The sequence below is a fragment of the Sus scrofa genome, chromosome 8, assembly GCF_054392235.1.
Source record: "Sus scrofa isolate SSC_HxYL_T2T_F1_AM1 chromosome 8, Sscrofa_HxYL_maternal_Yorkshire_Landrace_v2.0, whole genome shotgun sequence".
Classification (NCBI taxonomy): domain Eukaryota; kingdom Metazoa; phylum Chordata; class Mammalia; order Artiodactyla; family Suidae; genus Sus; species Sus scrofa.
This window is the reverse complement of record NC_139390.1, coordinates 140645677-140665121: the sequence shown is the minus strand read 5'-3', so window position 1 is coordinate 140665121 and position 19445 is coordinate 140645677. Positions and strand designations below refer to the sequence as shown.

Genomic DNA, 19445 nt, shown 5'->3' with positions numbered 1-19445 from the left:
TGCACAGGACTGGGAGAGGATAAGTGTGTTTATGTGTGTTGAGCACTCCAAAAAGTGCCCGCAGCACAATAAACGTTAGCAATTGCAACGCTATGCAGGACTTCATGACCCAGCCCTCATTCCCTTTATCCACCAAACCGCACACGGACACGGATACAATGCAAGCATTCATTCAGTGATTCACTCCGCCTGCAAATTTTAATATGCACACCCAGGGAGCTGGGGATGCAGCAGAAAGAAGACAGACCCAGTCCCTGCCTTCTTGAAGCTCACGATCCAGGGCAGTTTTTATTCTATCTAAAACGCCGGGGGGAAAATAACTTTTTTTTTTTAAATGTCACTCCAAATGGACTTCTTTATTATAATTCCTTTAGCTGGTGGTACTAATTGCTTAGAAAGTACCCAGTAAATCTGAACTCACTTCAAAATGGTCTTTGATAAGGGTGCGTATGATAGCTTAGCAGAGGGCCAGCTCCATGCAGTAATGTCTTAGTCCCTTTAGAGGTAAGTCTCGTGCTTGTAAAGTGTCAGGATGGAGCATCTACCACGGGGGAGGAAGAGCCTCGATCTGTATTGGTTCGTGTGCTCCACTGCCTGGTGAGCCTTAGCTCTTCATTTTCAGGCAACTGTCACTGAAGAGACATCTTTTTGTCACCGAACATGTGTTTAGTGATTACTTTATCTGTAAGTGGTGAAGACGGCACTAAACGATTGCTTCCTCGGTCTAGTTAAAGCTGACAGGGTTGTCACTACTTCCATGATGGATTCAACACCCCAGCTTCTTTTCACAAATACGTCTTATTCCATATCAGAGAAATTATGGACAGTTTGAGAATGGATTTAGCCAGCAGTAGACCATGGATTCAGTATGATATTCTTAGAGTCAATATCAGAAAACAAAAGTTTCTTTAAAGTTTGTCTTTCCTCTGGAGTTCCCGTCATGGCGCAGTGGTTAACGAATCTGACTAGGAACCATGAGGTTGCGGGTTCAATCCCTGGCCTTGCTCAGTGGGTTAAGGATCCGGCGTTGCCGTGAGCTGTGGTGTAGGTCGCAGACGCGGCTCGGATCCCGCGTTGCTGTGGCTCTGGCGTAGGTTGGCGGCTACAGCTCCGATTGGACCCCTAGCCTGGGAACCTCCATATGCCGCAGGAGCAGCCCTAGAAAAAAAGGCAAAAAAAGAAAAAAGTTTGTCTTTCCTCCATCCCATAGCCTGGAGCTTGTTCTCTTCTCTCAGGGTCCAAAGGATTACTTTAGTCAACTACTGAATGCTATTTTTTTTGGAAACGCATTCATGGAAGCTGGTGGTGTCTCTTTGTTCATCAATTCTTCTACCCTTGCCAGGTAACACATATGAATCCCAGCAATAGCCTCGAGGACAAATATTCCTACCCTGATGGACAAGAGTGACTCTAGTGGTAGGAATTTCTAGTCTGGATATTCAGGAAATCTAACCATTGAGAAAATCATTTGGGTAATTGGAGCCTTAAAGATTTCCTTAAATAACAGAAGACAGTAGACAGTCAGAGTGACTGCTCGAAAAAATATTTACAAGGGATAATTTTATTATCCGTACCCCCTTCTTGTTTGGAATTAACCGAAATCTGAGTATTCCTCCTGAAAGTCACTTTAATGACCGACCTTCTTTAAATGGTTACGAACAATGCCCAGCTTCTTATACAAGAGAGCCTATCACTTAGGTCCTTTTTTGTGGATGAAAGAGTAATTCCATATACTGGCATTCATTGCTGTTGATTTTTTCTGTGAAGCTTTAATTCCATCATTTGCCTCTCACCTTGAAAAAAAAAAAATGTGCTAGGGTAAGATCAGCAAGATCTCGGGGAGGCAAAATACTGGAAAAGGTCAGGGCCTCGCTACAAATTTGAACCTGGTGCTAAGAAGGGAAGGAGACAAGAAAGCTGCTGGAGCAGCTGGAATGGGGAATAGCAATGGCCAGTCAACCAATCAGCAATGAACAACGAAAAGGCCAGGCTGCTTGGGAACGCTATCCCGTCTTTCACAGGCTAAAGTGAGCATTAAAATTCCGAGGTCTCCCTTGCTTCCCGAAGTTTAGAGAGACCAGAAAATGGCATCACCCCAAGACGGTGATGATATTTAGAAATGATGTGAACATCTGGGGATAAACATGAGGTCAGCCTTGGAGCACTGCCATCAACCTGGTCACACGCCCCACTTCTCCCCACCCCCGCCCAGTCCTTCCCCTCTCACTTCATGCATAGCCATGGGGCAGCTGCCTGATCAATCAGACGGAATTCTTCAAAAGGCCCCTGAGGGCTGATAATCACAATAAATATTACAAGTTTGTCCTCGCACAGACCTTTCTTCAGAAGGCCTTCTCAGCTAGCCGGTTTCATTGTTATGACTGCTCTTTTTTTCCTCTCATATGGGACTGATGAAACACAGTGGCTTCTCTGAGGTCACCCAGCAGGACGGGTTCCCCACCGTACCGCCTAGAGCATCAGTGATGCTGCAGAACAGAGCACCCTGGGAGCCAACAAAAATATGTCAGTGGGTTTTACAAAGGACTTTTTAATAAAACAGCAAGAGCCATTTCTGTACCAAGTCATTTTAGTGGGCTGGGCTATGTTATTTCAGCAGGCCCTGCTAACACCAAAACCAACCAAATGGGGAATAAAAGTTTGTAGTGTCTGTAGGATGGACCGTCCTACATGGTGATTAACTATATTTGAAAAACAAGATTTGCTTTACCAGTTATGTTCTTCTTGAGCCAGTAATGATAATGTGCATTTTCCTAACCCAGTGATTCTCAACCAGGGACAACTCCACACGGCAGGGGACATCTGGCAACATCTAGGGACTTTGTTGATTATCACTACGGGGGGGGGGGTGCTACTGAATCTAGTGGGCGGGGGTCAGGGCTGCTGCTAAACATCCTACACTGCACAAGACAGCCCCTCACCACAAAGAACTCTCTTGTCAAAAATGTCAGTAGTGCCAAGATTAGATACCTGAGGGCTTGGAAGCAGGCGAGACCTGGGGGAAGGAGGGAAACTGGCTTGTACAGTGTCAGCCTCTGCAAGTTTCTTCCCAGACTTGGACGGCAGGCAACTACTCCACTCCCGCCCCCACCTGTGCAGTAAACCCTCCAACCTCTGCCACATCCATCTCTCTTTCTAAAGCATAGGGACAAAGCTTCTGGTTCTACTGTTCTTATCTTAATGATAAAAAGGGTATCATGCTCTATATAACCTTTGGAGACGTATTTTTTGCTCCAACTTATGTTGCTGAGATTCACCTAATTTTGTAGCCAGCTTCAGTTCATTCATGTTGACTGCTGTGTATTATTCAATTGTGTGAATGAACTACAATTCATTTTGGTGAACATTCAGCTTGTCTGCAGGTGCTTTTGCTATGACAAACAGCAGTCCTACAAACATCTTATATAAAACTCATAGTGTGCCTACATAGTTTTTATAAATACACACACACACACATGTAGATGGATTAAGAAGGATGGAGTTACATACACCCAGATGTTAACAGTGATTATCTCGTATGTTGTAGGATTATTAACCATTGTAATAATATCATCATAATAATAAATATTTCCTTCTTTTTCTTATTTATATTTTCTATTTTTCCACAGTGAATTTTTTAATTTTTTTATTTCCCCAATACATTATTTTTTTCCTACTGTACAGCATGGTGACCCAGTTATAAATACATGTATATATATTCTTTTTTTCTCTACAGTGAATTTTTTGTAATAAAATTTTTTTCTAAGAAATAAACTTACAGACATAGAGAAAAAACTTACGGTTACCAAAGGGGAAAGCAGAGGAGGGATAAATCAGGGTTTGGAGATTAGCTGATATACATTACTATATATAAAATAGATGAAAAGGAAACAGGACCTGCTGTATAGCACAGAGAACAATACCATGTAATAATCTATCATGGGAAAGAATCATTGAAAAAATCTGAATATATATATATATATATATATACTCTTTTCAGATTCTTTTGAATCGTATTTAATCACTTTGCTGTATACCTAACACACAGCAAATCAACTACACTTCATAACAACACAGCAGCATATTATGTTGGTCCTATACATAATTAAAATGTCAACTCTCCCCCAATAAAAATCCACTTTCCTAGCAAGAAAATGCCTGCTTGGACCAGCTGCCAAGAAAATAAAGATAACTGACAAAATGTGAAAGTGACTTTTATATGATCCAAGAAATAAGACTGCTACCAGCAATAAAAAGTTATTTATCCAACCAAAAAGACCTAGTATATACCACAGGGCACTATACTCAGTATTTTGTAATAACCTATATGGGAAAAGAATCTGGAAAAGAATATATATATTAAATAACTGAATATATATTATTTATATATACATATAACAGAATCACTTTATTGTACACCTAAAATTAACACAACATTGTAAATCAACTATACGTCAACAAAAATGAATAAATACATAAAAAATGTTATTTGTCCTACCCCCCCCCCAAAAAAAACACACTGTAAACATTATATCATCCTCAAGTTTGCACACTGAACCTATTGATGACAAATCGTAACCTAAGTCCAGCCCCGCTGAACAGGCTTAGTTGCGGGGTGATGCGGTCACACCACGCCGCTGTCACATAGGGGCAGGCCCTGGTTCTGCGGTGCGGCTGCCTCCCATCCACAGAAGAAGCAACAGCTGACCTCAGGGGAGGAAAGCTGGAATGCGGGCTGTGTCCTCAAACATTAACCAAGAAAGACAACACAGAAACGGCTCCATTTAGCCAAGTCCCTCTCCTCACTCCCACAAAAAGCAACAGCACCCTTTTCTAAGCTTGCCGGAAAAAAAAAAAAACACCACAGGTGAAGGCCTGAATTAACCTCATTCTTTTTCCATCTCATTTTTTTGCAGAGTGGAGAAAAGCTCAATGCTCCCCTCAGTGACAAAAGATCTTTTTTCTTTCTCTATTACAGAGCCAGCATCCCCTGCTGTGTGTACCAGGGGTTGCAACTGTGTGGTTTCAAAGTTGAACAGGAAATGTCATATCAAAACTGACAAAAGGAAATGTGAGAGGATGCAGAAAAGAAGGGAGAGGAATGGCAGGGTGACTAACTACAGCAACAATTCATCTCTAAAGCCCCCAAACGCATCCTTCAAAGAAAATGCCAGTCCGACAGGAAGCCAGAAACTCCAAAGAGTGTACATTCCTATCAGGTATGCTTCTTTTGTCATTGGCAAGAAAAACAGACAGGTGGCAGAGTTCCTGCAGGAAGCGGCCCAACTCTGCAGGCGGACACGTGCGGAAAGACAGATGTGCAGGCGGAAGAGATGCTGGACGCAGAGAAGCCCGCGGTGTTTGCCGGAGGTCTTAAGGGGATCTTGTATTTCATTCCCTAGTAATGCCCTTTTTGTTGACAAAAGTAAATTGATGATAGTCAAGAGGGAAGCATTTGGTGGAAAAATTCTGTTGACCCTTCTCAGATTGAATTTGACCACAGAACAGGATACCAGCAGTTGCAGAAATGATAGATTATTGTAATGACTGCCAGAATGGCCTTTTGGCATGTTTAAATGGCGATAAATTTCACCAGGAAGAAGGCAATTTTACTACTTTAGAGCAGTAAGGAAGCACGGTGTTTAGGGTGTAAATAAATTGTGGGTCATTAACAGCAAGCATATTCTGTCCGAGGTGCAAATTCTCAATCAGTAGCTGTTCATATTTAATTTAATTACGTGGACCGACTTTGCCAATTACGCCTTTTGGTTCCAGGTCACAGACCTCTCAGGCGGACAATTTTGCTCTCTTCCTGGCTCCCTTATGTTCGCAAACACAGCCCTACTTTCTCCCTCGTTCTTCCTTCCATGGGTACATAAATACCATCAGGGTAGTTCAATAATGCTGGCTCCCTGAATAGTCGACTGGGATGATCAAATTAGAGACTGTTCAGCTACGTGGTCTTTGCCTCGGCTCCCAAATCCTCTCCATCCCTGGCTCATTAATCTGGCTCTGCCATTCAAGGAGGAGGCAGGAGAGAGAGGTGTGCAATGAAGTCTGACGTTTCCTCAAAAATGATTGTATTAAAACCCGCTTACATTTATAGCTCCATCTCATTTGAGAACGTTAATAAGTTGCAATGGCAGGAAGAGAAAGGTATTGGGATCTAATCAAGTCAAAGGCTTGCTCCGGTTGGTATAGATTGAGCTTCTCACGCATCACTTTAAAAGGTCATTTTTAAATACAGCTGAAGCTGATAATTAACCAAGTTCATTAATAACAATCTGCTTATGGACCATTGAAAACATCTGGGCTCCATCGACCGTTTCGGAGTCAGGCCACCTTCAGCTCACTTCCAGCCCAGACCCAAAGTGCAAACTTTAGGAAACACACCCCAAATTAGGCAGGTCCCTGCTGTGCTGTACGGAACCAAATGAATGTTGAGCTTGGGCTGGCCGCACGAGCACAAGCCCTGCCAAAGCCTCACTCTCGTTTCCCACTAAAGCCCAAGGCAGACTGTCCCTTGTCCACGTGACTGCGAGGTCCAGGTGATTCGTCAGGCCCAGGCTTCACTACTGCATCAGAAACCGGGCACCGTGGTTTCTTTCTGCTGGCTTTGTGCTTTCTGTGATGTTTACCGAGACCATAGTGGAAAGTTTTTCTGTTCCTACAATTTTGGAAACTGCCAGGAATGTTCCAGGAGCCCCAAGGGCCTCAAGGCCAAAAACATCATCTTGTTTATCTCAGGTCATCCTGGGGAACTACTGAAACGCTGAGCAGCCCATATGTGTGGTGGAGGGGGACTCACCACAAGGAATTGCCCCCCCATCTCAGAGATCACATGATTGACATCCCCGAGTGGAAACGGGGGAGAAAATCCAAGACACTAAATCAAGAGAACCATCAGCGGAAGTTGTAGCAGGCAAAACCAAAGGCACTCAGTTGAAAAGCTAGGAGGTTTATAGCAGGAGGAAAGGATCATTATGTGCAGAGGCTGGAAGATTTTAGAAAATGATTGTCTTATTCTTCCTACGAGGAAGTGATGACCTCCCAATCTGAATGACTCCCTCCAAGCCAAGGGTCTGCTGACAAAATCAGACTCAGATGAGGCCTTCTGGATTCCTAATTCCATGGCTCCAGGGAAGAGTATTCCCGGAAGAGCAAACCACCCAAAGTGCCATCAAACTGGCCTGGGGAACGGCAGGCTTCAGGAGCAGCTGCAACCTAGGGCAGCAGGAGCCTGAGAAAACCTGCCAGCGTCCTCAGCTCACCCCTGGGCGTGAGGTGCCTGAAAACAAAGGTCTAGTGTGTTTGGGCTGCAGGGGTGGGAATGCACAGGTTTTCAGGTCCACACGTCGTTTCCAAGACCCCAGCTCATTTTTGTGATCTTTGCTAGAGAGATAAAGAGGATACGGGGGAGGGCAGGGAAGTTTTAGACTACAGGGCAAGGTTATCTGGCTGGAGCTGAGATAAATGTGACGGGTCAGAACCTTGCCAGTTTTCACTGCAGTAGGTCAAGCTGACCCCATGCGAGGAAGATGGAATTTTTATAGAAGCTGTCGACATTTAAAAGCACATAGTCACGTGTAGTGATAAGTCAAGCCTCCCGTGTTTTTAATGGACTTGCCTCCCAGCCTCACTGCCCGAGCCGACGATAGCCTTATCTCTTAGGGCTTAGTTAACGCTGCCTCTAGATCTCTCCCCAGTCAGGCAGACCAAGGGGAAGTCAGCCTGCACTCCCTTTGTTTACCGTCTCCGGCTAAGCTAATTGTAGGTTAGCGAAACCACAGGGAAGGTAATGGCGTTGGGGATGAGGAGGGCGATGCTGATGCCAGCATATGAGGGGGACGCGTACAGCTCGCTCTCCTTGCTGATGGGCACTAAGCTATTCCAGCAAAGAGCCTGAGATAAGATGGAAACGAAAGAACCCAAGTCAACAAATGACTGTTTGCTTCTCATCGTGAACAAATATGGTGGCCTGATGACCAAAAAAATTCATTTTGTTTCTGTTTGACTTCCACCTGGTTGGCTTTATGATTTGCTTATTTTGTCAGGTTGATCAGGTACAATTAGCATGTCTTTCTAACAAAGATTAATAACTCTTCAAGTCAACAAAGGGCAATGAGAAGTAGAGTCTATTACACCAATACAATACGAAAGAGACTTATTTATTTGATCATGTGTCATACGCATGGTGTCACAGACTCCCATCTATGCCACAGCAATGAAGGAGAAAAACAAGTTTATTTCAGTGTAGGCGAGAGACCATTTAGTTTAAAGTTAATTGCCCTTATACGATGCTTCCGAAAAGGGTTGTTTGGAATTGGCTTTGGGAAGATAACACTTACTAAGCAATTAACACATGCCAGACACTATATCCCATGTTTTATGGGAGTTTTTTTATTTAATTCTTACATTAAGCTTATGTGAAAGGCATGGAAAACACTGCTTCTTGTCACCCGATATCCATTCCTCCTTTTGTCCTCAGCAAGAGAGCACTAATTTTGACGATATTGCTAAGTAAAAAGACATGTCCCAGCTTCCTTAACAACTAGGAAGGCCATGGGAATAATTTCTAACCAATGAGGTTTATGCAGAAGAGTTGTTAGGGATTTCAGAAATAGCATCTTTTAAAAATTCATCTCTGCTTTTGCCCTTTCCCCAATTCCTCCTTCTTTCCATCTGAAACACAGACGCGATGGCTGCAGCTCCAGCAGCCTTCTTGGACCAGGCATCAGGATGTTAGAGGAAGGCAGAAGGAGCCTAGGTCACTCTGATGATGCCACGTACACAAAGTTCCGTGCTCCTTAAGCTGCTGGTATTTTTGGATTTTCTGTAATATATGTAGCCCAACCTAATCCTAGTGTAACAGATAAATATTATGATCATCCCCAGGAATTTGAACCCAGGTTTTCTGACAATGGAGCCTCTAGGGTTAGTGCTGTAATCAATTGATTATTAAAAGCAACTGAACGCCTCACACTCTTTACTAAGGCCATTTATGATTGTTTCAATCCTTCAAACCAAACTGGCCCTGTTCTATTTGGCTTTAGATGTTTCTATATGTCTTTTTTACACACTTCTCCCTGTTCTTTGCCTGGATAACACCTATTGGGCTTTTAAATTTGATTTAGAGATCACTTCCTCTAAAACAAAACAACAACAACACAAAACCTCTCCTGATCCCTCAAGTCTGGCTACAGTTGCCTCTGATATACCATCATAGTTCTCTTATCACTCAGCCGTTGCCATCAGCCTTAGACTCTAGGAGGAGGCACTGTGTCTTCTACCTTGTTCACTGTTACGTAGAACAGTGGCTGGTGCCCACACAGGGCCAGGAATAGAGCTAGACTAGAAAGTCTCATAATTCGCGGGGCATTGGGCAGAGTACTCAGAGGATTTTGCCTTCGTAGTGAGGAATCATCAGCCAGAGACTAGACATGCCTCTGGTCCTACTAGAAAATCTTGAAAGCAAGATCCAAATGTACCTTAACTGTGTCCCAGAACAAAATCAACAATGTTTTTATATCTGGCATTGAATCAAAGAGGACCAGGCATGCAAAAATGAATGAAAATATGACCTATAATCAAGAGGAAAAAAAATCAATTAATTGAAATTGACCCAGATATTAGAATTAACAGGCAAGGGCCTTAAAACAGTTTCCACAATTATCCACAATTTAAGTAGAGACACAGAAGTTCTTTTTTAAAATCCAAACTCAGCCTCTAGACATAAAAACTACAATGTATAAGATGAAAAAATACACTGGATGATATTGATGGCAGATTAGACATGGAAAAAAGATATGTTAGTAAAATGTTATGGGAATATTAACTGTCCAAAGGAAATACAAAAGGGAAAATAATTTTGAAAAGTGAAAAGACTGCCAGTGAACATGGTAACTTTTTTTTTTTTTTTTTTGTCTTTTTGCCTTTTCCAGGGCTGCTTCCGCAGCATATGGAGGTTCCCAGGCTAGGGGTCGAATCGGAGCTGTAGCCACCGGCCTACGCCTGAGCCACAGCAACACACGATCCGAGCCACGTCTGCAACCTACACCACAGCTCACGGCAACGCCAGATCGTTAACCCACCGAGCAAGGGCAGGGATCGAACCCTCAACCTCATGGTTCCTAGTCGGATTCGTTAACCACTGCGCCACGACGGGAACTCCTGAACATGGTAACTTTAAGCAGCACAAAGCTATGTGCAGTTGGAGGCTTCGGAGGAGAGGAAGGAGAACAGAAAAAAGTTTGAAGAAATAATTTCCAAATTTAATGAAATCCATGAATCAACAGAACTAAGAAGCTCAATGAAACAAAATCCCAAGAAACATGAGAAAAACTACACCAAATAACATTATAAGCACATTACTCAAAACCAGTCATAAAAAGACACCCAAAAGAAAAAAAATCACCTCCTATTAAGACAGAAAGAGATAAGGATGATGGTGATTTCTTGTAAAACACACACACACACACACACACACACACACACAATTCAAGGATGAGAACAGTAATACTGTCACAGTACTGCAAGGAAAAAAAAAACCTGTCAACCTAAAATTCTATACTAGCAAAATGTGTTTCAAAAATGAAGATCAAAGCAAACTCATTTTCATACATACAAAAGCTGAAAGAATTATTAGCAAAGTCACATTACAAAAATTAAAGGAAGTCCTTCAAGCAGAAAGAAAGTGATAGCCATTGGAATGATGGGTCTATATACACGATCAAGGAGTATCAGGAATGGTAACTTCATGTGTAAAATATATGATCTCTCTCTAATGTTATAAATCTCTTTAAAAGATACAGACAATTTAAGAAAATATCAAAAGCACGTACTGTGGGCTTTATTACATATGTAAGGTGAAACTTCTGACAATAGAATAAAGGCAAGAAAGGGAGAAATGGAAGCATTGTTGTAAGGTTCTTACACTATACACAGACTGGTGTGTTATGACCTGGAGGTGGACTGTGATAAGCTAATATGTATCTCGCGCCACAAATGAGAGAGCAATGATTAAAATCACAAAACAAGAATTTTACCTAATAAACCAGTGGAGATAAAACAGAATGTTTTAAATGTTGAAGCCAAAATAAATGAGAAAAAGAGCAGAAAAAAAAAAATAGAACAAAGCAAAGCCAAACAGAAACAAAAAGTGAAATGATAGGCTTAAACCTAATCAGATCAATAATCACATAAGATGTAAATGATGTGAATACTGCAGCGATTACTAAGTTGGATGAGAAAAGACTCTCCCCAGGTCTTTTATAGCTGCTAGGAGTACCTTATCATCAACACCTTCTTCATTTTAGTCATTATTACTGTGTTGTGTGAATCAGTCTCCACAACCGTCCCACGAGCTCAGGATTCCCACTAATGGGAATCCACTTTATAGATAAGGGAAATGGAACACAACAGAAAACTTTACCCAAAGATGCAAAGTAAGACAATGGTAGAGGCAGGATTTGAATCAGGTAATGTCTGGCCCCTGTGCCTACACTCAGAGGCACCATGTCTATCAGTCATTCATTTATGAAATAAATATTTATTGAGTGTCTTCCATGTGCCAGAAGCCATGCCAGGCTCCAGACAGGAGGGCCTTGAGCACTGGACAGGAGGCAGAGGGTGCCCGGAAAAGCACGGGAAAGAAAGAGAAGAGGGAAGAACAGGGCGTGTAGGGAAACTGGGGAGGGGGAGGAAGAGAGTTCTACCTGTGCTTATCTCATGGGTTTACCTGTGGAAAAACCCAGAATTATCCACAGGATTGGCTTCTGCTCTTGCCATGTGCCCTGCCCCTTTCAGTGTAGGGTCTGGAGCCCATTTGTCCACCTAAAGGCCAGTTCCATCACTTATAAGCTGGAGCAGGGTGTGTTCATCTCTCTGAGTTTCCCCTCTAAAACAGAGAGATCAGGAGTTCCCATCCTGGCAGAGCAGAAACAAATCCGACTAGGAACCATGAGGTTGCTGGTTCAATCCCTGGCCTTGCTCAGTGGGTTAATGATCTGGCGTTGCTGTGACTGTGGTGTAGGCCGGCAGCTATAGCTCTGATTCGACCCCTAGCCTGGGAACCTCCATATGCCGAAGGTTCAGCTCTAAAAAACAAATAAAATAAAATAAAACAGACAGATCAGCTTCTGCAGCCTGCCCGACTGACCTGAACTGCTGAAAGAAATAAAGAAATGAGTCCATGCAGGTAGAGCCCTAAAACGTTTCTTTTTTTCCCCCAAACAGCTTCTAGGAAATCTGGTTCCGACAGCCCAGGTGGTTAATGATCTGGAAGCCTTCTCTGAATCAAACTAATCCCAAGACTGAAGAAAAGAATTTCTTCCCGCTGCTTTCTCCTGGAGAAAAAGGAATACTGTGCAGTTCCCCCAAAGACTTCTTAAAAGACAGATCAAAAATGTTTGAGCAGGGGGTGATCCTTTTAAAAATGGAAACCTCCGATCCCCCTGGTTTAAACTCATCCTCGGGCCAAATACTTTCCGCCAGGCAGCTATTTAGAATTGCAGTAATAGTTATCTTTGGTTGACTGACCCGAGGAGCTAGGAGCCAGGAGCACATTCATTTAAAATTAAAAGGAAAAAAAATCCTGAAATCCTTCCTGAGCTACTGGTTCCAAAAGACTTAAACTCAAAATCAAGCTCAATTAAATTTCATATCCAGTTCCATTCCATCTCAGCCCTAAACTTATACTTTATTCATTTATTATTTATATCAATAATTATTTTTATATTCACTATTTTTATTTCTATTTATTGTTTATTTATAGCTCACTCATCATACAATATTAACCAGGCTATAACACAGGCTCTGATGGAAAGGTGGACTTCTTTTTCATTTACCTTCATAAATATTTCAAACTGGTGGCCAAAATGCACAATTCCTCCATTTTTATATAAGCTCCTTGATGTGCTAGGTTATGAAGTACTAAAAATTCTTTGCTATGGGTCCTAAAAAAGTGCTTGTTATAACTGCCCCCAAACTCCCCTGCATTTGAAAAGATGCTTATACACAGAAATGATATGTCACTGAGAAAGGGCAAGGAGAGGAAGCAACTGCCATGCTCGTTTAGAAAATTTGGTTTGTCTTGGCCTCCGTGTTGACTCTAACTCTGTAAGTAGACTTAAGTAGACTTAACCCAAGCACCACACAGCAGCACTATAGAGACGGCAAGTTCCAGTCACTTTGGGGACAAATGATTATTGACCATTATCTTATATTGCATCTCACAATTTTAGAAAATTATCTATGCCCTTGCCTTCACACCTAGAATGTGAATTTCTCTAACACACAGAATTATGCATAGTGGTTTTTCTTTTTCTTTTGCATGACTGAGTCTGGTAACTAGTCAAAGATTCAGTAATTAACAATGGAGTTGCATACAGGAGAACATATTGGAACCACACAAATGTTTGGTCGACTCAAAACTACCCGAAAAGAAGAAATCCATCCATCAATTAATTTTAAGAACCCTAAGACGCTATACTTTCTCATTCTGTAGTAACGGCATTGCGCCCATTAATGAGAACTTACTATGCGGAAGGCCTACTGCCAGAGGCACTGAATTCCCATAAATATGTTGCCTCTTAAATGCCACAACATGCCTAGGAAGTAGATTTTTTCCCCTGTTTTCACGTAAGAAAATTACATTTTGCTTTGCAACTTTTACCCTATTTACTCAGATGTGTGTTGTTCTTGATAAATAAACAATATAAATGACACCTTGGGGTTTCAAACAATTCATGTAAGTAGAATATTCCCTCGCCCTTTGTTCCCTGGAGAAATTACAAAACCACACTCTCATTTTGGGGGCAGGATCTGTTGGAGGTAAACACTTAAACACTGCGTGGTGCTTCTGGTCAGTAGACAGTGGGGATTATTTTGTTCTCACTATTGGGCCTCTCTTTCCCTTTACCAGGTCTCTTGTTTAAGTAGCTCCTTCTTGCCCAATTTCTTGACCCTCTGACTTTTTGTATTAGGGAATAGACATGTAAATGGGAAAAAGTCAAACCCACCTCTATCTTTTTCTGCTATTTTTCACTGAGTTTCACACTAGTCTCACACCTTTGCTGAACTATCTGGAACAGACCTGGTTCATATGACACCAAATAATTTCATCCTAGCTGGCATACTCAGTCATTACAGCTGTGTAGTGTGCTAGTCTCAAAATAATTCCATTTATTTAAAATTGCCTCTGTGAAGTAAGTCAGAAAGAGAAAAACAAATGTCATATGGCATCACTGAGCTGTAGAATCTAAAACACGGCACGGATGAACCTGTCTACAGAACAGAAACAAACTCATGCACGGGGAGAACAGACTTGTGGTTGCCGAGGAGGAGGGGGAGGGAGCAGGATGGACTGGGAATTTGGGGTTGGTCGATGCAAACTATCATATTTAAAATGGATAAACAATGAGATCCCGCTGTACAGCACAGGGAACTACATCCAATCATTTGTGATAGAACATGACTGAAGACAATATGAGAAAAAGAATGTATATGTATGTGTGTGTCGCTGGGTCACTCTGCTGTCCAGCAGACATTGACAGAACATTGTAAATCAAGTATAATAAAAATTTTTTAATTTTTAAAAATAAAAAAAAAGAAAATTGCCCCTATGGAATTTAACCAGGAGTTTAAGAAAAACTATGAACTGCTGACTCTTCTGAATCACCAGCACCTAACACGGTGCCTGCCACAGGTAGGCACTCAGTGCGTACTTTTTGAATGAGTGCATTATTCTACTACCTGTCTTCCCCCATACCACTCATCAGGACAAATTCCCATCACAGCGCTATCACACACCCTTAAATTAGCAAGGGTGTTTCACAGCCAGAAAGGATGTCACTGCTTGCAAGGATTAAGAGGGGCCTGGCCAGCCAGACACACCCCAACAGAGTGCACAGGATCTCAAATGGCTCACCCTTTGCGATGAGAATAGAGAGGCTAGGAAACATATTCCCCATTTCATGGGTAGCGATCCAAGACTTTTTTTTATCACAAGTCCCTAAGGACAAGCATTAATTAAAAAGGTCATTGCGGGAGGTCCTGTTGTGGCTCTGCAGAAAGAAATCTGACTACTATCCATGAGGACAAAGGTTCACTCCCTGACCTTGCTCAGTGGGTTAAGGATCTGGCGTTGCCTTAAGCTGTGGTGTGGGTCACAGACACAGCCCAGATCCGGCGTTGCTGTGGCTGCGGCATAGGCCGGCAACTGCAGCTCCGATGCAACCCCTAGCCTGGGAACCTCCATATGCCACTAGCACAGCCCAAAAAAAAAAAAAAAAAAACTCATTGCTGAAAAGCTTTCAGGAGAGAACATTAAAATGAGCTACAGGGAGAAAACATTTCCAAATCTTTTGTATTATTTGATTCCACATGATCTTTTACCCTTCTGTAAAATTGTCTCTAAACTTACAAAGAAACAAACCAAGGAATGGTGCCAAGGACAAGACAGCAAAATTTTATTCTGTGTTTATCTTTAACACTGTCTCTTTGAATCAGTACTTCAAACTACTGCTCTTTAAGTATGGTTTGATGTCTTTCCTTCAAGCTGTCACATCTTAATGATTAGCTTTTTCTACCAACAGTCAAACATGAAACAGGACAGGAGGCATTATTTTACTTGCAAAGCACCCACCAACTGTAGCATGCTCTCCATCCCCAAAATAATACTTCGAAGAGGTGAGTCCATATCTAAGTTATACCCAGGTATGCCTATAAACACTGATTTATCCTCTTCTCTCTGATGACAAAGCTGAATTCGTCTAAAAAATTATGAGCATTGCATTTGTAGAGCACGCCTGCATTCTGACTAGCCCATCTCTTTCATCAATTTGCCATTCCAAAGCGGAAAATGCTGTAGGGAAATGCCGTCCAGCAGGAGAGAAAGAAAATCTAATCTGGATAAGCTACTAAGAAAACCGCTTCTCTGAGTCTTTAACATTTAAACTGTCCACGGAGATTCAGAAATGAAGTGGATGGGAGAGCAAAAGGGTGGAGCAAGCAGGGCAGGGGCTGCAAAGGGGGACGAGATGCCCGGAGGAGCCCGGTCCAGCCCAGGACAAATGGAAGTTACATGCCGAGGGGTAAAGAAGCAAAGCCACAGAGACACGTGGCAAAAAGAACAAGTATGAGACACAGCCGTGAATGAGAGCAAAGACAAAGGGGAACACAAAACGCGGAGGGAAAGGGAAGAAGCCCAGAGGGGTCATATGGACAGAGAGGCAGAGCAGAGGCGCCTGCAGGGAAGAGCGGCAAAGAGGGGAAACTGAGAGAAAGAAACCGGGCCGCTCGTCCATCATCAGCCGGGCCTTCTTCATCTTCGCCTCGCTCTGTTTTTCAGATGGCACACTGACAGAAGATTAATTCAAGTCAGCTGCTGAAAATAATTATTGCATTATGGGAGCAGTAATCATTATTTAGAACATGATTAAATATGTCTGCACCTATTGACTCTGCCTATGATTTATGTATTTGTTTAGTCAATAGTCTAATGTAAATGATGTAATTAATTATAGATGGTGGTGTCAGGTCATTGGTGAAAACAATCTGAGGAGAACAAGGGCTCTGTTTTTTTCATGACAGATGCAGGGGGGGCGTGGGCTGAGTTGAGGGAATTCCAGGGGAACTTTTTCACGTGTGAATGGCGGCTGGGAGCTCAATTTGCATGTTGTCTTTCTCTTGTTCTGCCTTCGTTTAGAAATTGAAATAACTTGTTAAGCAAAGGGGAAGGGAGCCCGTGATTGCCAAGAGGACGCCTGGGACCTGGGCGGGTGAGGAGGTGAAGAGCCAGCTGCTCCCTAACACAGGGGAGCGTGGCACCATCATTTGCCGCTTCATAAAATTAAATGTTTTCCAAATTAAATCAGCAGCCAGTGTGCAGGAGGCCTACTATCTCTAATAACAATTTTTCAATCAATATTAGGGGCCCTGCCGGCGTGAAATCTGGGCTGAGAAAGTTAGCAGGGGCCTGGGCAGGCCGGCGGGGGGCGGGGAGGGCCCGGGAGGGGAGGGAGCAGCAGGGTTTGGGTCCTAAAGCTTTTGATCCCACCCGAAGTTTAAAAATAGAGATACACATGCACGGGGGCTCCGCCGTCGCTGTGAGTCTATTCCCCGCAGATTTTTCTCTTAACTGATAATTCGGTCAGGCACATTCCCCAGAGGGAGGTCAGAGGTCGCCCCAGCCCCTGTCAGGCTTCAGAGAAAGCATTTCCATTTTAATGCCACAGCTATAATCTATCAAAGATGTGATGTACAAGATACAATGAATTTAAGTGGTCTTCATATATCACTGAGCCTTCATGCCTTCACCTGGGTAATAGTCTGAATTACTCTCCCTACCTCACAATCTGTCACCCCCAGTAAAATAACTGCCATGCGGGTGTTAATGACAGATTTGTCCAAATTGGGGCCACAGTAGCCAAAGTCATTCTACATCATAAACTTTAGCATCCAGGGCTTAGCCTGGGAAGGACCCGTAGCTTACAATTCTTCTGTAAATAACTCTGTGGAGGGGGTCTGCTCATGTTTTTATTTATAAGCGCTCAAATAAATCTAGCCGAGGCTGCACACAGCCTGCCTTCTCCGTTTTTCTGGATCGAGTCCTCTCTCCCTCCCAAGCCCATCTAATCTGACCTGTCACTTGTCCCAGAAAGGTATCTACTAGGCACAGGGCTCCTCCGTCCACGGTAAACACAGCAGAGTTCAGGAGGCTCAGCTCATAGCCAGGGACCTTCTCCGCACCTCAGCTGTTAACCCTTCCTATTTTACCCCGAAGGAGTAAAAGCTGCTGACGTATCCTCTCCCACCCAACCTCTCCTGGTCGTTGAGTACCGCAGAAAGCTCCGGAGGAAGAGGTTTCAGGTGTCTCCCTATTCACGTGGCTTCATGCGTCCATCTCTGCTTTCTAGTCTTATCACCAGACCCACGGTCTCTCATCACCAATATCCAGTCTACTATTTTCCTTGCAGCCTTTTAGATCAAGGGCTAGAAAGCTGGGTTCAGACCCACGGAGTTACAGCAATAGTATTATAAAGGGACAATATATTAGGAAAGCTCAGAAAATACCTCCATCCCACCAACAGACCCATGCAATAGAAAAGACTGCATAATGGTTGGTTATTTAGGCACTAATGCCCCCTGGATCAGACCCAGAAAGACTTAGGTCAGATGAGCTGGCTGCAAGCCTTCACCTCCCCAGAGCTCCTGTATAAACATCTACCGATGCATCGCCTAGGCTTCAGAAACTCAAAGAACTTGGGCGATATTGAGAGGGGATCTGGGTTTCCGCACATTGGCCTGACATGATAAGAACATACGCCCTAACCGAAGCCTCGTAACATATTACAAATCTTCCAGAGAAGAGGCAGTTTTATTTTATTCATAGGTCACCTGGTACCAGAGCCAACCAATGAATAAGCACAAATGTATGAAGGCTGTTGCTGTTTCAGAGGACTCTGCTTCTGCAGCATTTATAGCCTTTCCATACCTCCTTCTTCATATATGGAAACGGGGCCATTAGGGCTAACGGACCTCTTACTTCTCAAGGCCATGGGAAAGGATTAATGAAGTAAGGCTTATAAGACGGCTTGAGTCACTCACTTTTTCCATGGGCTATGGATTTCTAGAAATGGAGGCAAAGCTGTCTAAAAGCGGATGGCCTGGTTAAAAGGCCAAAAAAAGTCAATAGAAGTGAAATTATTTAGGAAAGGTTCAGACAGAACACAGAGCAGCAATTATTCCTTCAGGTTCCAGGCCGCGTGTGTGCAGCGGTAACAAAGGCGCCTGGCCCTTCTGTTTCTGAGAGGACTTTCATTAAGGTAAACAGTGTATTATTCATGCCAAGGGCTTCTCCAGCAGGCTCTGTTTGCTTCCACTTTATCTGGGCACCTTTGCAGTGAATTGTAAACGCAGGAGATGTAAAGTAGAAATATGGACCCAGCCAGTCAAAATCAATGAATGGCCTTACCTTCAGCTGGCAAGAAATTGCAGTAAAATAAGGTGAGAGGAAGGAACGCTCTTTCTGTCACTGCTCTTGAGTCCACTGTGGCGCAGACTTTATTGGACTCTCCTGTCTGTTCACGAAGCATGTTTGGAAGCACATATCTTGCAAAGGAGGACGGTGGAAAGATGGTCTCACGCCTCTGGAGTCACCTCTCAGCAGGCCCCTGAAGAGAGAGCATGCGCTGTGAGCACAGCGGTCCCAGTGCATCACTTTCTCATCATTCTGCACACCTGTGCGCCTGAAAGATTCTTTGGCTTGTTATGGATATTTAAAAAAAAATTGAACTCAGGTCTCCCTTAAAAGATGCACACCTGTGCACCTGAAAGATTCTTTGGCTTTTTACAGCTATTTAAAAAAAAAAACAAACAAACAAAAAAAAACATTGAACTCAAGTCTCCTTTAAAACATGCGAGAACTTGCCCAAAAAGTTCTGAAAAGC

General features: G+C 43.0%; 1 long non-coding RNA gene across 3 annotated transcripts in view; it reads right to left on the bottom strand.

Annotated features, from left to right (window-relative positions):
* Positions 1-19147, bottom strand: part of LOC146401097 (uncharacterized) — a 145185-nt gene extending 126038 nt beyond the window's left edge. For all 3 annotated transcript variants that reach the window (XR_014813571.1, XR_014813572.1, XR_014813570.1), the window contains exon 1: positions 18971-19147. This is a non-coding gene — a long non-coding RNA (uncharacterized LOC146401097). The remainder of the gene's footprint in view (positions 1-18970) is intronic.
* Positions 19148-19445: the final 298 nt, after the last annotated feature.